Raw genomic sequence first — 18,496 nt, forward strand, 5'->3', positions numbered from 1 at the left:
CTGGGGTGAGAGTCTTAAGCCCACACCCACAGTGACACACCTACTCCAACCAGGTCACACCTATTCCAACCAGNCNANNNCTCCAGATGGTGCCACTCCCTGGTCCAAGAATATACAAACCATTACAGATGACATGGGATGGAGTCGCTGCTGGGAAGCTCCCCAGAACCCAGGCTCTCCCTCACCAGTTCAGCACTGCAGCCCAGCTCAGCATAGCCAAGGGCAGAAGTGGAAGCTGCCGAACAAACGCATTTTGTGCGTACACATGATTCTCCATCTTTAAGCTGAGATTGAAAATCCCAGATCACTGCGGAATGAATCATAAGCAGTCTTAGTTGTCACTGAACCATGACTTCTTCTCTGGGTAAGGGGACAGAAGCCACCACTAATCAGTATCCAGGATGCATGGGCAGCATTGGTGAGAAAGGATACTGCCCCTTACCATGGGCTCACGAGTTAACGAGGCCAGCTTGTATTGATGTTGACACTGCTTCATAAATAATACGAGCAACTGAGGCAGAGCCCATGTTTCTTCCCGTGTTGGATATGACTCATTCCTGAAGTGGTAGAGATAGGCTGACACCACTCTGGGAAAAAAAATGTCTTCACATCGCAGTTCCGGAGGAGGATTTTATGAGTGCAGCTGTTAGCTCCCTGATCTCACTATTGGTCTAGCCTTCAGATAAGTAACCCTTTACCACCTAGCGCTACAAATATCTGGAAAATTGTTCAGTCCTCCCCCACCATGCGTTAAACACATGAGCCCGTGAGAGACATTTCTCATTCAAAAATACCATACTCCTCACATCCCAAGGGCTCCACGGGTCTCTTCATTTCCCCTATTTTCCAGTCATGTCCGATTGATTTATATCAGAGGCAGTGAGTCCTAGGAAATCACAATGAATTGAATGACTGCAGAAAAGGAGTCACCATGACAGTATCACAAGCTAGTGTGCAGCTACTCAGGGACAGTGCCCAGGCTGGGTCTGGAGAGCAAAGAACTTAGCTGGAGACTTGGTTGCACCATATGGTGCAACCAGGGGCACAAACCCACCGAGAGGCCTAGCCTTCTAGATGACTTCTAGATCACTCTCTCCTCCTTCCTTTCTCCTCCTCTTCTAGGCACCAGTGAGCTGCTGCTCTGTACCTCAGTTACTCCGCTATGGTACACACCTCAGCTCAGGCCCAGAAGCAGTGGAGACAGCAAACCGTAACCGCAAACCCACCTCGTAGGCGTTGTCTGCAGTCTTCAGTGCTGTGAAGACAGCCGGCCGGCATAGACCAGCATAGCGGAGAGCACGTTTTTATTTTTATTTATTGTATTGGTATTCATAAAGGAAATGATGTAATTAAGGTTTGGGAAGTTCTCACTTAACCATTTCAGGGGTGAAATTGCTCATTTACAAGACCTCTCCCTGCTGGGAAGCCACATGCATGACCAGGGCCTAATGAAAGAAATGTGGGTATTCAATCAGCAAGGAGGGCTGACTATGTAAGCCGTAAGTCACCCCTTGGTCGTCATTCCGCAGGGGTGATTGCTTCCATGCATTTAGGTCAGGGCTAGCGTAGCACACTTTTCCTGCTCTGTAGACTATACTTCAACCACTTGATTCCTAAGGCCCAGAAGGAGCTGTCGCTTCATTATAAACAACAGGGCATGGTAGCGTGCCAGGAAACCGGTGCTCACCAGACCAAATGGCAGCCAGTGTGGCCCATGTCTACGTTTTGTCACTCCCTGGTTTAGATAATAGACACAAGAGGTCTTCTGGCATGACATTTGGCTCTATTTTAAAAAACAGTTTCTTAAGATTTATGTTTGTTTATGTGTTTGTGCATGTGTCTGTATGAGTGTATTACTACGTGCATGCCCATCTAGGTCAGGAAAAAGTCTCAGATGCCGTGGACCTGCAGTAGTGGATATGATCAGTGAACCACCGACCTTTGATGCTGGGCGTCAAATCTGGATCCTTTAGAAGAATGGGGGGCTCTTAACCTCTGAGTCATCTCTTCAGCCATTTTTAAAAAGGGTTTTGTTCTTTCATTTTTCAAAGCACTTAACATCTTTCTGAGCCAGCATTATAAAGACTGCGTTTGTGGAACACTTTGGAGTTTAATGTCCTTTATGGCTGGAATGTAAAATGTCCCTTGCAGGCTCATGTGTTGAACACATGTTCCCCAATTAGTGGTGCTGTTTAGGGCAGGTGTGGGCCTTTGGGGTAGGCGTGGCTGGTCAGAGTGAGTCACTGGGGGCAATCTTTGAGAGTCATAGCCCAGCCTGCTCCTGCTTTAAACTCTGTTCCCTGTCTGCTGCCTCAGGTGACCCAGAGTGTCACACGGTCTCAGGCAGGCATAGCTATGCATGCCTATAATCCTGTCACTCCAGACACTAAGGTAGGAAGATCTCAAACTCCAGACCTGTCACTGTTAGACTACACAGTGAGATTCTATTCTAACAACAACAACAACAACAACAACAACAACAACAGAAACAAACAAACACCCCATAGCATTTGAGAATAACTGCCTGGATGTAAGTCATCTGTCTTATTCTTGGTTTGTCTATGTTAACTGAAACATCCACACTTCGGGTTTCTCAGCTGTAGCTTGGGAATGTCTACGTCACAACCATGTATTTAATGGATTTTGTTAGATGTGCTCAGCACAGTTCTGAGGGGCATTGCTGCCTGTGCCACACTCTAGTGTCAGTTTCGTGCCGTGGTATCTCAGAGCTTACCAAATCATCTCCATTCAACGGAACTAAGGTCACGACAAAATGCTTTTCTTTTCCTCATTGACCAGACAATGGCATACAACTCTAAAGTGATGGTACTTACATACTGACAGCTCGGTCCATTTTGGTGACCATGAAGTAGAATGTTGAGATTTTCGTTGGCATTCCCCTTACGGAATATCTTTTTATTGTTATTATTGGTTATTTTATTTATTTTCATTTCAAATGTTGTCCCCCCTTCCTGGTTTCCCCTCTGCAACCCCCATACCCCATCTCCCTCTCCTTTGCCTCTATGAAGGTGCTCCTCCACTCACCTACCCACTCCAACCTCACCACCCTAACATCTCCCTATGCTGAGGCTTCGAGCCTCCACAGGACCAAGGGCCTCCCTTTCCATTGATGATAAGGCAGTCCTCTGCTACATATGCAGCTGAAGTCATGGGTCCCTCCATGTGTACTCTTTGACCCTGAATATCTTTTTTTAAAAGACTTATGTATTTACCTGATGTGTTTTTGCCAGCCTTGTGTATGTGTAGACCACATGCATGCAGTACCCATATACACCAGAAGGGGGTGTGGGACCTCCTGGAACCGGAGTCACAGATGGGTGTGAGCCGCCATGTGGGTGCTGGGAATTGATCTGGATCTGCTAGAGGAGCATCCATGATCTCAGCCTCCAAGCTATCTCTTGTAGCCCCCTCTTGTAGCTGGTTAAACTTGAGTTGTCTCTGGAAGCATCCCATCTCCTCCGCATGCTGGCTAGAGACCTACTGGAGCTAGTAAATTAAGACTTCTGCTTTTGACGTTTGGGCCGGGGGAGAGCGAAAACTGATCTAATAATAATTAGTTATGGTTTAACATGCGAGATCGGAATGTTCTCGTTTTTCACTCTGGGGCCTGGTGAGAAGGAGTTGAGGGGGAGAGGCAAGATTGATGGCAAACAGGGACTTCCACTGTTCCCATGCCAAGAGAAGCAAACGATCCTCAGGCGCCTCCTTATATCATGTTAAGAGCCCGTGACAGCCCTAAAAGAAGTGGAGAAAACCGGCAAAGGTGGGGGATAAAAGAGTTTCCCTTTATTGTTCTCCGAGGCCAGGCACCTTGGCACACGCATCACTGCTTGCTCACTTTGTAAAGACCACAGTTCTCCCCCACCCCTCCCACCCCATCCCCACCCCTGACAGCCTACCTCTCCAGGCCCCCGTCCCCCCACCCCCATCCTCACCCCTGACAGCCTACCTCTCCAGGCTCCAAGAAGGAGGGTCTGGGCTCAGATAACCGCCTCTGTTAAAGAACAGCTTGTTTTTGTAACTGGCAATACAGTTCCTTTCCACTTCATGAAGTGGGGTGATGTTGTGGATAAGACCCAACACAAACTCTAAATACCGAGTCCAAAGGTTATGGGATCAACCCTTCCCAGAAATGTCCAATGTAAAAATCTGTGTCCCTGGGGCTAGCCGCTATGGGAGAATTTCATTAATCTTTCCAAGGGAAAATACTGGGGAAGGGGAGTCTGTGTGTGCGCGCGTATGTGTGTACCTGCCACATAGCAGTTACAGCACACAATGCAGGGAGATCTGCTCATTTCCTTCTGGTGAGAAATTTGGAGGGAGCAATCTGAGCTGGTCAAGAAGAAGTATAAGCCGACTCACTAGTGTCACTCTGTTCACAAAGGTACTGGAGAAGAGCAACAGATGGTGTCTTTCAAAGAATGGCCCCGAGGTTTTAATTTGCCTTATAATATGGCTGCAGAGATGAGTCTGAGCACTGATCCAAGAACACACCGAGGGCCAGATGATCTGGGCCTCCGCAAATCCCAGTCTGATGCCCAGTGGTGCCCTGGGGAAGACTCGACAGTTAGGGCTCAGCTGGGGACATGTGACAGGGGCCAGCAGGCACCAGGAGCCAAGTGTCTGGCTCTACTCATCACGGGGGAGATTATGTGAATTCATGGATGAGAATTTTGGCAGAGTGCTATCTGTAAAGAACAGGGATGTGGTAGCCCAGGGTAAATGGGGCTTTGCAGTGTGTGAAGGAACAGCACAGATGGAAGATCTTACAAGGCCTTCAGCAGTCAGATCCCTATTTATCACTGTGTCCCTTCAAAATTTCTGTGTGCTCTTCCCAGTCCCTCATCAGCCCACACAGATGATTAAAACTGGGGACCAGGGCAGAGACAGAAAGCTTCATCAGGCCCTTTAGTGCACCCCCACTTTCAAGGAGTTGCTGTAGATTTGAGGGTCGTTTTGCATAAAATCCAAGTTTTCTGATGATAGCATTAAAAACAGAGGGAGAAGAGATTAGATCATGATATCCAAAAGGAGTAATGTTTCCCTACCGGCCGACGTTGGCAGGTAACTGCCAAGGGCAGGTGAAGGGCTGCTGCTGAGGAAGGACTCTGAAATTGCAGAGTGGGTGTCCCTTGAGAGGGTCTTGGGTTTGGGGAGTTTATGTTCATAGGGATTGGCAGAAGCGTACACTTTGAAACCGAGTCAGGCATAAGCATCATTTAGGAGCCTAGAATGTCTGACTTAGAAGAGCTAATGTACCTTCTAGCAAACTCCTAGGTGCTAGGTCTGGTCTAGGCTGTACTTTTGATAAAGACTTTTGCATAAAACATGCTTATTTGTACTCACATCGTCACCTGTGATCTGGAAGGAAATGTAACAGGCTGCAGTAAAGCCAGTGCTCACTGACCCGGCTCTTCTCCGGTTCTCTGCTGCAGGGTTCAGGATGCTCCTAGATGAACAGATGCAGTTGCTACAGTGAGGCTCCAAAGGCTCTGACCCTGGCCTTGCCACTGCTAAAGTGAACTTGGGATTGTGGGAAATGATTGGAAGAAGCCTGGTGGCCTTAGGATACACATGTGGGAGGAACGAGATAAGAGGGGGAGGAGAGGAGGGGAGAGTGTCTAGGAGAACTTAGAAGGCTTTGGTGTAAAGAGGGGGAGGGGAGGTAAGAGAGGAGAGATGACAGAGAGGGGAAGAGGGAAATGGGGAGAAGGAGGAGAGGAGGGGAGTGGAGGGGACAGAGAAAAGAGGGGCTAGGAAAAGACTGATGGCTTCAGTATACAGATTGGGGAGGAGGGGTGAGAGAGGAAAAAGGAAAGAGGACAGGGAGAGAGAGGAGATAGAGACAGACAGACAGACAGACAGACAGACAGACAGACAGACACACACACACACACACACACACACACACACACACACACACACAGAGTTCAATTTCATCTCCAGCTGTGACACTAGACTGGAAAGATCACACATTTCTTAACCCCTTTGAACTTCAATTTCCTCCTCTGTGAAACTGAGGCCCAAAGGCCCATCTTTCTGACAGCCAACTGAAGTCCATCCTGGCTGGTTCTAGCAGAAAAGAGATTTATGGCACGGATATTGGGTTCTACTGGGAAAAATGAACTGTTTCACCAACAAATCAGCGGACTGAGAAGAATGAGAGGGTGTGTACGGTTGAATAAAAGAACTGTAAGAGACCTAACATAAGGGCAGCCGGTGGGTTTCGCATGGACTGTGATTTAGGAGGAAAACAATGGAGGCTGTAAACACTGCTGAGTGCTACTCATTGTAGAATGACCAGGGATACTGTGTGGGGTCCCTGACATGGGGGCCATGTCCTTGTAGAGAGTCCCTATTGCATGCTAACATTCTAAGGTGCCAACAGGTGAAATAACACAATATTTGCAATTTGTACTGAAAAAGAAAAGCTCCAGAGAAAGAAAGTGGGAAGGTAGAGAGGAGGGAACAGAGAGCCATCAAAGGCAGCCATGACAGAATGCCGCTTGCTGGTACATCCTGGTTGAGAAGCCACGGGAATTTATTTTCTGTTTGAGTGCACGTGCATGCAGGAATTGGGTTGGAATTCTTCATGGCAAAATGTTCCGGCGAAACAGAAAGCACTCTTTCTAAGAGCCTGGAGAGAAAGGCTCAGATACTGTCACAGAGGAGGACAGACCTGTCCTTGCCACCAGGCTAGCAAAGGCAGCCGGGAAGGGGCTCGACATTTCCAGATTCTAAGGTAGGCAGTGTCTCTGCCATCAAGTGTCTTGAAGGAGTAGGAGTTTCCCAGGTGACAGGAAGGAGTCACAACCATCCCTAGAGGCCTTGGTGATTCCCAACCCATGTAAGTGCATCTCCTGTTCCTGTCCCTAAGATGAGTATACCCCACATCCCCATCGTGTGTCTGATGGTTTTACTCAACCCTCTTGAATATCAATAATTTGCCAGCCTCTTGTGGGGAACTTTGAGCCAGCCTGCTCTGACAGAAGCAGACTTTGTGTCTAGAAGAGGAACCCAGTAGGTAACATTATGTTGTGTATCTGTATCCCATCTTTTATTCTATTTCTTCCCCAAGCCCACAGGAGCCCTCACCACCAGTACTGTTTATTCTATGTAACAGTTGTGTTATGGTTTATATATGCTCAGCCCAGGGAGTGGTACTATTAGAAGGTGTGGCCCTGTTGGAATAGGTGCGGCCATCATTGTGGGTGTGGGCTTTAAGACCCTTACCCTAGCTACCTGGAAGTCAGTATTCTGCTAGCAGCCTTCAGATGAAGATGCAAAACTCTTAGCTCCTCCTGTACCGTGCCTGCCTGGACGCTGCCATGCTCCCACCTTGGTGATACTGGACTGAACCTCTGAACCTGTAAGCCAGCCCCAATTAAATGTTGTCCTTCTAAGAGTTGCTTTGGTCATGGTGTCTGCTCACAGCAATCAAACCCTAACTGAGACAAGTAGTTGAACATCCAGTGTTGCCTTTCATGGTGTCCTCTCTCAGGTCCCTTGGTTCTTCTGCTGTATGGGCTTCAGCTGCCCACTTGTTCTAGACTGACAGTCTTGATGGTTCTTCATCCACAACCCTGTGCACATGTGCAGTACTTTACCTGTTCTCACTGCTTTGAGTCTCCTCTGAGGCTTCTGCTGGTGTAACATGACATACTGCTACTTGAACCATCATGTATTTTCGTGAGCAGAGGGAGTGTACTATAAAGCAACCGTGAAACACACAGGGCCATAACAGTTGCTTGTTATCATCGTTTAGGTTCTGGGTGGTGCTCAATGCTACATCCTTTCCTTTTCTTCAATTGCAAGTCTGGTAGGCTTGCTTATGCCAATGTCACTGAGGACAGATGTTTAATGGTTTTTATTACATCGGGCAACCTTTGAACTGTCATATGCCCTTTATTCATCAAAACAAAGTCCCTAGTGGTTAGAATGGGAAGGTTTTCCTTGGGCATCATGGTCCTAGTGGCTTGTGTGTGCTGGTGACCACGGGATCTGACAGAAACAGCTGGAGGAAAGTCTGGCTTTCAGGGGTCCTGCTCCTGTGAGAAGGCATGGCGGCCAAGCTCTGTTCGCTGCTAAGGGGCTTGTGGGACCGAGCTTCCTCACAGTCCGGAGGACAAAGCAACCAGAGGAATGGCAGCGATGGGGGCTCGACCATCCGAGGCCACTCCCCGGTGGCCTACTTCTGCCCTGTAAGCCCCACTTCCTGAAGGTTCCGCAGCCTCCCACAATCACAGCACCGGACGAGGGCCAAGCATTCAAGGCATGAGCCTCTGAGGGACATTTCAGATTCAAGACAAGCACTGGCAGAGATGAGGGCAGGGCTGCCAGTGAAACTCTGGCACCGGGCTTCTCCACACTCAGAATTTTCTCTCTTTTTGTATTTAACCAAAAATCTCATTAGAGTCTTCCCCGTCATGTGGGGGGTGCTATGAATCACCATGCATATACAGAAAGAGAAACATGAGCAAAATGAGATAAATTATCCTAAACTTTTTCAAATTTAGATTTTCAATTACTTTTCGACTCAAGTTGTTAGCATTCCCGCCCCCTTGCCCCTCCCCATAATGCCATCTATGTTAACAAGAACATTGGTAATACAGTACTTTCAAGAGACTTTTAAAAGGAAAAAAAAAGAAAAAAGAAACTAAAACTCACTGGTATGGGCCCTGAAGCTGACTGCAGATTGCATAGCATTGGTTTGTAACGTTAGCCGCTATTAGATGCCGTTCTGAGAACCTTACAGAACCCATTCAGCTCTGCCCCAGCCTCCATCTCCTCTGCACAAACACCTCTTCCTTAGGTTGAAAGAGAAGTCTGTTATCATCTCCCAGATTTTCTGTCAAGAGCTGAATAATCATCTTCAAGCTTTGCCGCTGAAATTTCAGACTTGTTATTCTAGGCAGAGGAGTAACAGAGCTGACTCCCCCAAAACAAGCATGAGATTCTATTGGTGAACAGGGGACTTCATCTGTGTGGTGTCAAGGTGTAACTAGACTTCAAATGTATAGATTCGTGTCTGAGAATGGTGTGCCTCCGAGTGGCTCAGTGCGATGTGCTACAAGCTCTTTGACTTCCTGTCGCAGGTGGGAAAGCTGCAGCCTTCAAATCCGGAATGCTCTCCGTAGAGTTGCGTGACACTCAAGGGCTTCCTGACATGTCTGTGTGCTGTGTGAGAATCATCCATGTGTCTGTGTGCTGTCTCAGAATCAACCACTCATCTGTGTGCACAGAGATGTCTCTTTACAGCATTCCCATCAATTTAAGAGATTATACTCTGTGAAAAGAACTGGAATCAGAGTAATATTTCAAAATGTCCTGGGGAAAGTAGGTTTGGGGTATAGGCGTTACGAATGAACATTAGCAAGCTTTATGTTCAGGATCTCAACTGTTAATATGTCTGATAATAATTTTTGTTTTAATTGCAAATAAAATGCCTATGGGAGAGGTTTCCTTCTTTCTTTCTTTCTTCCTTTCTTTCTGTGTTAATTCATCTGACTTCACACTCAGGTGGACTATTCTGTGTTAGAAATGTAAAATGGAGGCTGTGCCTAGTCCTTCAGGAACTTGATGTGTAGGGTAGTGTGTATGTGTGTGTGTGCGCGCGCGCATGTGTGTGTATGTATGTGTGTGTAATGCCTAGAGGAGGGAATCCCCCTTCTCAAAGGAGAAGGGGAGGGTGGAATAGGGGAGGATCTGTGTAAGGGGACACTGGAAAGATGGGAGGGGGGCTGATATTGGGATGTAAAGTGAATACATAAATAAATTTAGTAAAAATAAAAATTAAAAATTAAAAATATATAAAACGATTTGGAGATTATGATTTTAAAGACATTCTGTGATGTGCTCAAACGAGAACAATATATTCTTTTCATCGTGTTTAATTAAGACAGAGAAAAAAATAGACTACGAGGGAAAGATATGAGCCATCTTTACTTTTAAAATTATGCAGTTCCTTCACAGGTTAACTTTCAAAAACTCATCGTGTACTCTTGTGTGCAAGTCACAGAGCTCGGTAGAGATGAATCCCAGTCTCTGCTATCATTACTGGTACATATACGTTCTCCAAGAGGCACCAGCGACATCCCTATGGTAATGACCACGTGTAACCTGAGCAGGCTGTCATTCGGACCTGTTTCTTCCCTCCCTCGACCAACTGGAGGTGTTTGTACTGTCTGGTCCTTTGCCTAACCCTTTTTCACAAGCTCCATCCATTCTATTCACAAGCACTGATCAGTACTCCAGGAGTAGCAGCTGTGGAGGGAGAACACCTCATGTTTGTCTCTCGCTGGGACACTCCACAGAGACTACAGGAGTGGGTGGGGATTGAGGAGGATTTATAGGAAGAAGCAAAAGCCTGAGCCCCGGAGGTGAAGACATCATTACATAAAATACTTTAATAACCACTCAAGAAGGTAAAACATCCCAGCCGAGGACTTCAGAGCAGACTTCTTCAGTGTGTGATTGGAAACGACTTCCTAGGGGAAGAGCTGGACCCAAGAGGATAAGGGTTTTTTTTAAAATGAAGCTACAGTTTAAGAAGATGATCAGGCATAAGTTAACACAGTGGTATATTCTGTTGCAGATGTTGATCTCATTTCTCTCAAGGCAACCATCGTGAAATCCAGGCAAATTTTCTTCACGATGGCAATTAACATTTTGCAGGAGAGGGACAAGCACAAAGCATGCTGGGAAGACGTAAAGCCAGACTTCCAGCCAGGGTGAGCAGTCTGTTCTGCCCCAATGCATGCTGGGATGATGAAGAGCCAGCCTTGCAGCCAGGGTGTTGAGCAGAGTCTGTTCTGCCCCCTGATGCTCAGGGATACGTGCACATGTTCCAGTGCCCTTGGGATGATTGAAACTTCAATTAATCATCGAATACTACCGGTCCCGGATTTTTTTCCTACTCATGCAACCTGTTTACAGAAGGCTACTTACAGCTTCTCTCTGGTGTACTCAAATGCCACCATCATCGTTCTTGGCTTTGGGGTCATGATTAATTAAAATAGAGTTACCCAATGACTATAGCAGCTGATCCTATAACCGAGATGACTAAGTGACAGATGGGTGGGTAGCCCAGACACTGGACAAAAGAGCGGCTCGGGTCCGGAAGGTCGCAGTTTCATCACACGACTTAGGACTTACCAATTGTTTAATGGAATTCTTCAACTGAACAGTGTAGGCTGAGGTTGCTGGTAACTAAAACAAGGAGAACGAAATTGCAGGTTGAGGGGAATCTACAAGACCCGTTTGTAACTGCAGCGTAACTCAGCCTGTTCCAAACTACGTTAAACAGGGACGAGAATGCTTGAGGATGTATGTTTTGAGCTAAGTGGATAGCTGGTATGTTTATGTCGTCTTCTGGGCTCACCCAATCCAACTGGTTCAGGCATTGAGTCTCTTACCATAGTCTTGTGCGCCCATAGCCCCTTCCTCTCTCCTTAGTCCCCACTAGGTTGAGTGTTCTGTTTCCCAGCCCGACTGTCCCATGCTATCCCCATCCCAGCAATCATGGCCTGTAGTCAGGTTCCCTCATCAACCCTGGGGAGACTTCAGATGACTCAGCTTTGAAGGACTGCTCGGAACATCTATTCCTCAGAGTATTCCTTCTTTAGGGGATCTCTAAATCACCCCAAGAGACCAGAATTCTCGAGGCTGATTCCAAAACCAACCAACAAACAAAAAAACTGATGTTTTCCTCTACGTTAGCCCTGGCAGCTCCATCATCGCCAGAGACAACCGGGCGGAGAACCATGCTTATTTGAGTGGAGGACAACTGACATTTGATAAACATTTCAAAACTATGTTACTATATAAGAAACGTCTTGTTTTCAAGAGTAGTTAAGTTACATGGTTTTCAGTAACCTTAACTATAACATCCCTTGTTCCTTGACTGAGTTTTCTTAGTAAGTTCACCATATACTGATTTTTTTTCTGGACCAATTCTAGGAAAGAAAAAAAAATGTACATAGAGAAAACATAATCCAGTCATTTAAAAAACAAACAAACAAACAAAAAAACAAACGGGTCACCATTGGCCAAGACACAGTTCCTGGATACCATTTCATTTAAAAGGAGATTTTATTTTATAACAATACAATTTGTCTGAAGGAGTTTTGTTAGTGCAGGAACACAGAAAATTAACACCAAATGTGTGTGTGCATACACACACACACACACACACACATATATATATATACACATTGATATGTGTGTGTATATATATACATATATATTGATATAAATACCAATGTATATCAATATACATATCAGTGATATACATACCCACACATATATACACATTGATATATATATTTATACATACACATACACACACACATATATATATATATATATATATATATATATATATATATATATCCATGTGCCAAATGAGGAGGACCTGGAACTGCATACATTCCAGGGTAGGACAGAAGAGAATGGAATTGCAGCCTGTGACCTACCACTGCAGGTCTTCTTAGGGGTGGTCGCCTGGTCTGTGCTCATAGACATGGTGAGAGAATAAGGATTTCTATGTGTAGAAAAACCATTCAAAGTTGACTCATCCTTTTTTCCCTGTTTGATCAGTTTATTAGACACAGGTTGTCACACTTCTCTGATTTATGATGCTTGCTTCTGAGCCTGGTGGGAGCACATTTCTGTCACCCCCATATGGATGACCCCACGTAAGTTTGGGTTTTTCAAGTATTCCCTTTCCATTCTGGTGGCTGTATTTATTCTGTGCTTCAGACCTTCTGGCTGAGGACCATTTTGGAAAGTTCCTTGTATAATAAATAAATGATACAATAGTAAATACAATAAACAAATAAAACAAGAATGTGATTCTTCAGATAAATCATGTATGTATAACTTGCATCAAACAGATCTTTCTTTGAAGAAATTTGAGAATGTATTAGGGCTATCATGAACACAACCCATGATCACATGGACAATTGAGAAGCCAGCTGTTTCAGAAACATTTGATTGTAAACCCTGTCTATAGTAGCTAGTCAAGCAAACATTATATGTGTGTGTGTGTGGTGTATGTAAATATATATATATTTACACATATATAGCATTCGTCAAGCTAATGTTCCTTTTTGTCCAGTGCATTTCAAGAACCATATGACTGTCAGATTTTTCTGAGCCATGACTTTGAACACATTATTTAAAACCATACTTCAGAGAAGGTGTACCAGGCTGCAGGCTTGGCTGCAGGATTCCGCCAGCCTTTGAGCACACACAGGAGCTGCCCCTGCACTGGTAGCATGCATCCATCACGTGACACTTGGGGTAAACTTCCAGATAGCAGTTTAGATGTTGTCTCTTCCAGCCCAGACAACGGATGTGCGTAAACTTAGCTAGGAAAAGGCTGCGTGGTCTATCCGGGTTTCTCTGAGGATCAGGCCAGCGCAGCTTGGCCTAGTTGCTCCTTCCCGCTCCGTTTTCCTGGCTCTCCCCTCAGGTGTGTTCATGGAAAACTGCCTGGCAGTTCTCGGAATTACTCAGGATTCTTTCCCAGTCCTTCATGGGGCCTCTAATGAAGTCCGAGCTGTAGCCTGGGGTTGATGCCAGCCTGGAATGCAAGGAGACTGAAAGCTGACACCCGTTCAGCAGTGCAAAGGGCCTTGCACTGAGGTTGTTGCCATGACAACCTGGGTATGTTCCTGGTGACGCATTTACACAAAGGGGTTAAAGTTCTTTGAAACCAGCGGCTGCTGTAAAAACAGCATATTAAATATGCTTCGGACTGTGGGCTGTGCATTCTTCTCTCTCTGGAGACACTCCCCCTGCCGTGTGTGTGTGTGTGTGTGTGTGTGTGTGTGTGTGTGTGTGTGTGTGTTTCATTAGGGGGAAATTTCTCAAAGTGCAAAGTGAATTTACAGCAGAATTAATCAAATGGTGGGCTAGCTCTGCACAAATTTTCTCCTTTTTGAAAGGAAGGGAGAGTAATTTGGGTCATCATTCCCCTCTACAGTGTTTCTTTGTTTGTTTGTCTTGTTATCTCTGCACACCAAAGCATCTGTCCTCTCGCCTTGTCTCCTTGGTGCGGAGCAATATGTTTGAAGCCAGTCACTTGGCAAATTATTTGGAGAAAAGGATAGCTTCAATGAGCCTATGATTTAAAAACCTTCTGCCTTTTAAATTTGATTTTAATTGTTTTCTATTCACCTTTTAGTTTTGTGTTAACTTATTATTCAGGCAGACATTTGAGGGGGAAAAATTAAGTAATCCAAAAATATGATTGTTCTGCTAGGAAACTTCTTGTTAGCTGACTGAATGCATGTTCTACAGACCAGATGGGTGAGCCATACAGCTTTGCCAAGGAAAGCCTAGTCCAGCCCAGCTTGTCACTGTGTTAAAAGCAACTGACTATCCCAGTTTGTCCTGAGCATGGGCTTTTCTGAGACCTGAGAGATTTACTCTTAAAATTGAGAAATGTCAGGCACATCAGGACTAGCTGGTCACTTTGTATCCAACAACCACCACTTAATGTCTGCCCAAATCCCAAGGCTCTACAGAGGCATTGGCACCAAGTCTGCTTGTCTTTGGGTAGTCCCATCTCCTTTGGTAATTTAGTGGGATTGGCAGCAGACCTATTTGTCTGTCTAATCGAGTGTATTCAGGTCTAATAAGAAATTATAAAAGGAAGGTATTATGTCCATTCCTGAGATGCTATGAGCCCAGGCTCCCCTGGGTGGGACCCCTTTTGGCCTCTGGCTACCATCTTGGTTGGAATGAAGGGCCATCTGTCACTGGCTTCCTGTCTCCTTTGCTTTCACATCAGTAGAATCCAGCACTGACTAAGGAAGCTTATTCACGTATCTTCCTTATTGTGGTACCTAAGAGAAGGTGAGATAGGAGTCTCCGACTATTCAAATTGAGATGGACACGACACAGTAGATCAACCACATCAATTTTTACCCTGGCTTGAGTCTCCATCCTGCGGATGAACAGAAGGGGCCTCAGAAAGACCTGTGGGCTGATTTTCTGGCCTCTGGGAATATCTGCCTGGAATATTTTTCTGTATCAACTGAATCAAGATGTTTTGGTCGCCTACCTAGTCTGTTGTCCAAAGTCGTCGCTGGGGCAGTCAAAGGACCAAGACATGCTTCCATTTCTATAAAGAGAGTGCCATAAAAATGTTCTAGTTTCACTGTCTAAGTCCAAACGGGAGGAGACTAGTTTAGCTTCTAGAAACACGACCCAGACATAAAAAGGCACTGAAGGATTTACCCTCGAGTGAACCACTGTGATCTCATCCAAAGCCCTCGGGCTACCCGAGCAACCCAGCAGTGCTTCACCTTGTAAAAGAGTCACCTAGTTAATCACACAGTACAAAAGATCTCAAATTCATTCATTCATTCATTCACTCATTCACTCGCTCATCAGGTGTTTATACTGCTCAGAATGCTTAGCCCTGCTCCAGATTCCAGAGAAAAGCAGTTGTAATCAAGCTCTCCCTCTCAGGAGGCTTACAGACCAGGGGAGGAGAGCAAATGACACACATCCATAGACACTCTAGGAAATAAGCTCTTCAGGGTGTGTTCACTACAACTGTCCAAGGTCCAAGTACTAGTTCAAACAAGTTCACATGGAAGAATTTCTCCTCAAACTCTGAATTATGGCATCCGAGATTCTAGCTACATGAGGTTCTTTGCTTGTTTGTTTCTTCTTCCTGAAATGTCAGAATATATATATATATATATATATATATATATATATATATATATATATATGAAATGCTGGCGAGCAGGTAACAAGAACTTGTTTTTTTAAATGTCTGAATTCAGTTGGTATGCATACAATCTCTATCCTACCTCCTACAGCAAGAACTGGGGGGAGGTTAAAACTCATTGGCTGTCTTGGCTAAATGAACTCAGGGGAGGTTAAACGTTTTAGCTCTATTGGCTAAATGAACTTGCGTCCATGACTTATGTTGCTGAAAGGGAGGGTTGGATTTTGCAGGCAAGAACCTAGTCTGGTCTTCCTGACCTGATCGTGAAGGCAGTTGAGGTGGATTTTTTTTTTTTTTTTTTGAAAATCATTCCTGTCCTCTAGTCTATAGCTGGAGTGATCATCTTTCAGCCAAGCCTCAGAGAGCTAAGTGGTTGCGAAGTCTGCGCTTCCTCGTGAACCAGAGTCCCAGTGCAGAAGGGTTCTCCTGGGTTGAACCTCACGGTTTTGCTAAGAACAAGCTTCTCATCAGAGAACTGTTTTTCTTAGGTCTTTCATGTCCTTATCTTGGATCTTACAGGGAACGACAATGGCTGCTTTGTTGATCAAATGATTTGGCCAATGATTTTTCCAGAAGGTTGGGCAGAAACTGGAGCCCATGAAAGGTGTGAACTTCTGTGAAGGAATGGTGACCTTGAGGAGGGCTGGCTGCATTTGAGATCAGATCCTCCAGCTTTGATATCGGATCATGCCTGTGCTTTGCCGATGACACTGCTGTCTCTTGGGACGCAGTTCTGAACAAAGTGCTGTGCTCCACACTCCACGCTGCTGGGTGAGTTTTTAATCTCTTTCATTTTTGGCACAGGTAGATGATATGCATTTTCTGACTTCAAAAGTTCTGTTGTTACAAGGTGGTTTCTATTTTGAGTTTTTTTCCTAGAAGGGCAAGAAAGATTAAGTTGTGTTCTATATGAATTCAAAGAAGGCTGCTTTGAGAATAAATAGCTGCCTAGCTGTATGACTGTTGAGGTGTAGCATGGCATTTGATTCTGTGTATAAGTGAGATTGTCTTCAGAGGATAACTAAGAAGCTAAACTCAACATATACTTGCCAAAATATCTCCTCCTGGGCCCTCTCCTCTCAAGTGCAATGTGTGTTCCGACATCTGCCATCTCAGTTTTTTGTATGGACAGCTAAGAGATCTATCGGGGAGAAATGGAGATCTTAATCTGTGGCTTTTAGAGAGATTTGGTTTGGGTGTTTAGTCCTGTCTTAGATGATGGAAATATGTCTTAAGGAAAACAATCTAACAGACAAAAACCTCAAAAGAAACAAATAATACTTTCTGGGACAGGAGAGATGGCTTTAAGCGTGCTCAGGACCTGCATTCAATTTCCAGCTTCCATACAAAATGCTGAGCCTGGCGGGTTGTTCCTATCATCCCAGCAAGGAGGGACAGGGAGGTGAACCCCTGGCATTCACCGCCTAGCCACACTACCTTAATCAATGAGTACCAGATCCCATGCCATCTTGGACTGGCAGACCTGTGTCTGTCCTAGCCTATCAAATTCTGTCTGGACCAGTGGAGGACAATTGTATCAATACACATCCTGGAGACTGATTAATAGATCTGGCAGTGTCAAAGAACCAAGACGGTGAGGGCCAAAACCTGAAGGATAGAGTTTCTGGAAGACTTTCCCATTAGGTGGTGGGCCTTGCTTCTTACCCGGTGCCTTCATTTGGGTTCACTGCTGCGAAGAAGACACCACGACCAAGAACACTCTTATAAAAGCACACGTTTGATTGTGGCTGGCCTACAATTAGAAAGGTTTGGTCCACTGTCATCAGGGCAGGAAGCAAGGCAGCATGCAGGCAAACATGATGCCGGAGAAGCTGGAAGTTCTACGTTTTGATCCAAAGGCAGCTAAAAGAAGACTGTCTTCTGAAGGTGACCATGAGGAGACTCTCTTCAGAGCTGGATGGAGCTTGACCACTAGGAGACCTCAAAGCCCACCTTCACAATGACATACTTCCTGTAACAAGGCCACACCCACTCCAGCAAGACTACACCTCCTAATCGTGCCATTTTCTATAGGCTAAGCTTATTCAAACCATCACACTCAGGAAGCCATTTTGCCTGTTCTGAGAGAGAGAGAGAGAGAGAGAGAGAGAGAGAGAGAGAGAGAGAGAGAGGCAGGCATGTCACAGTCTGCAGAAACCAGGAGAGGGTTTCAGATACCCTGGGACTGGAGTTACAGATGGTCGTGAGCTGCCCGATATGGGTTCTAGGAACTGAGCATGAGTCCTCTACAAAAGCAGTATACACTCTAACCACTGAGCCATCTCTCTTTGGGACAGGACCTACTGCTCCAGGGGCTGCAGGTATACATAGAATGGACTCTGTCAGAGTGAAACAGACCCGCTTCTACTCCAGGTGAGTCTCTTCCAAATGGTGACACCTTTGGGGACAGATTTAGAAGAATCTGGGAAAACTCACAAAGGACCAAGGACATGGAGCCCAAGACCCTACTTCTCCTAAATGTCTGAACCATCTTCAGGCTTGCCTTTCCCTGGGTAGCAGCTTGTCGCATTGAAACAATCGGCCCTTTAATATCGAATTTGCTCAAGAACGTTTGGCTGTAAGTTCGCCTACCTTTGCAGAAGGCTGCCATGTAGTATAGCCTGTTCCCCAGAACCTGAGACAAATTAGATTAATCATACTAGACACAAAATAAAAGTGCCTGTGAAGCCTGTCTGGGCAAGCCCTGAGACTCCCTCATGTTGGCCA

The 18,496-nt window shown here is 45.5% G+C and overlaps 1 long non-coding RNA gene across 2 annotated transcripts in view; it reads left to right on the forward strand.

Annotated features, from left to right (window-relative positions):
* The window catches only part of LOC110334319, an 83,752-nt gene extending 65,609 nt beyond the window's left edge, over positions 1-18,143 (forward strand). The window contains exons 2-4 of one of the 2 annotated variants that reach the window (XR_003845386.1): positions 13,496-13,689; positions 16,289-16,540; positions 18,067-18,143. This is a non-coding gene — a long non-coding RNA (uncharacterized LOC110334319). Of the gene's footprint in view, positions 1-13,374; positions 13,690-16,288; positions 16,541-18,066 lie in introns of those variants that run through there. The other variant, XR_003845385.1, reaches the window with a different exon arrangement.
* The last annotated feature ends 353 nt before the right edge of the window (positions 18,144-18,496 follow it).

This window comes from Mus pahari, chromosome 16 (assembly GCF_900095145.1).
Source record: "Mus pahari chromosome 16, PAHARI_EIJ_v1.1, whole genome shotgun sequence".
Classification (NCBI taxonomy): domain Eukaryota; kingdom Metazoa; phylum Chordata; class Mammalia; order Rodentia; family Muridae; genus Mus; species Mus pahari.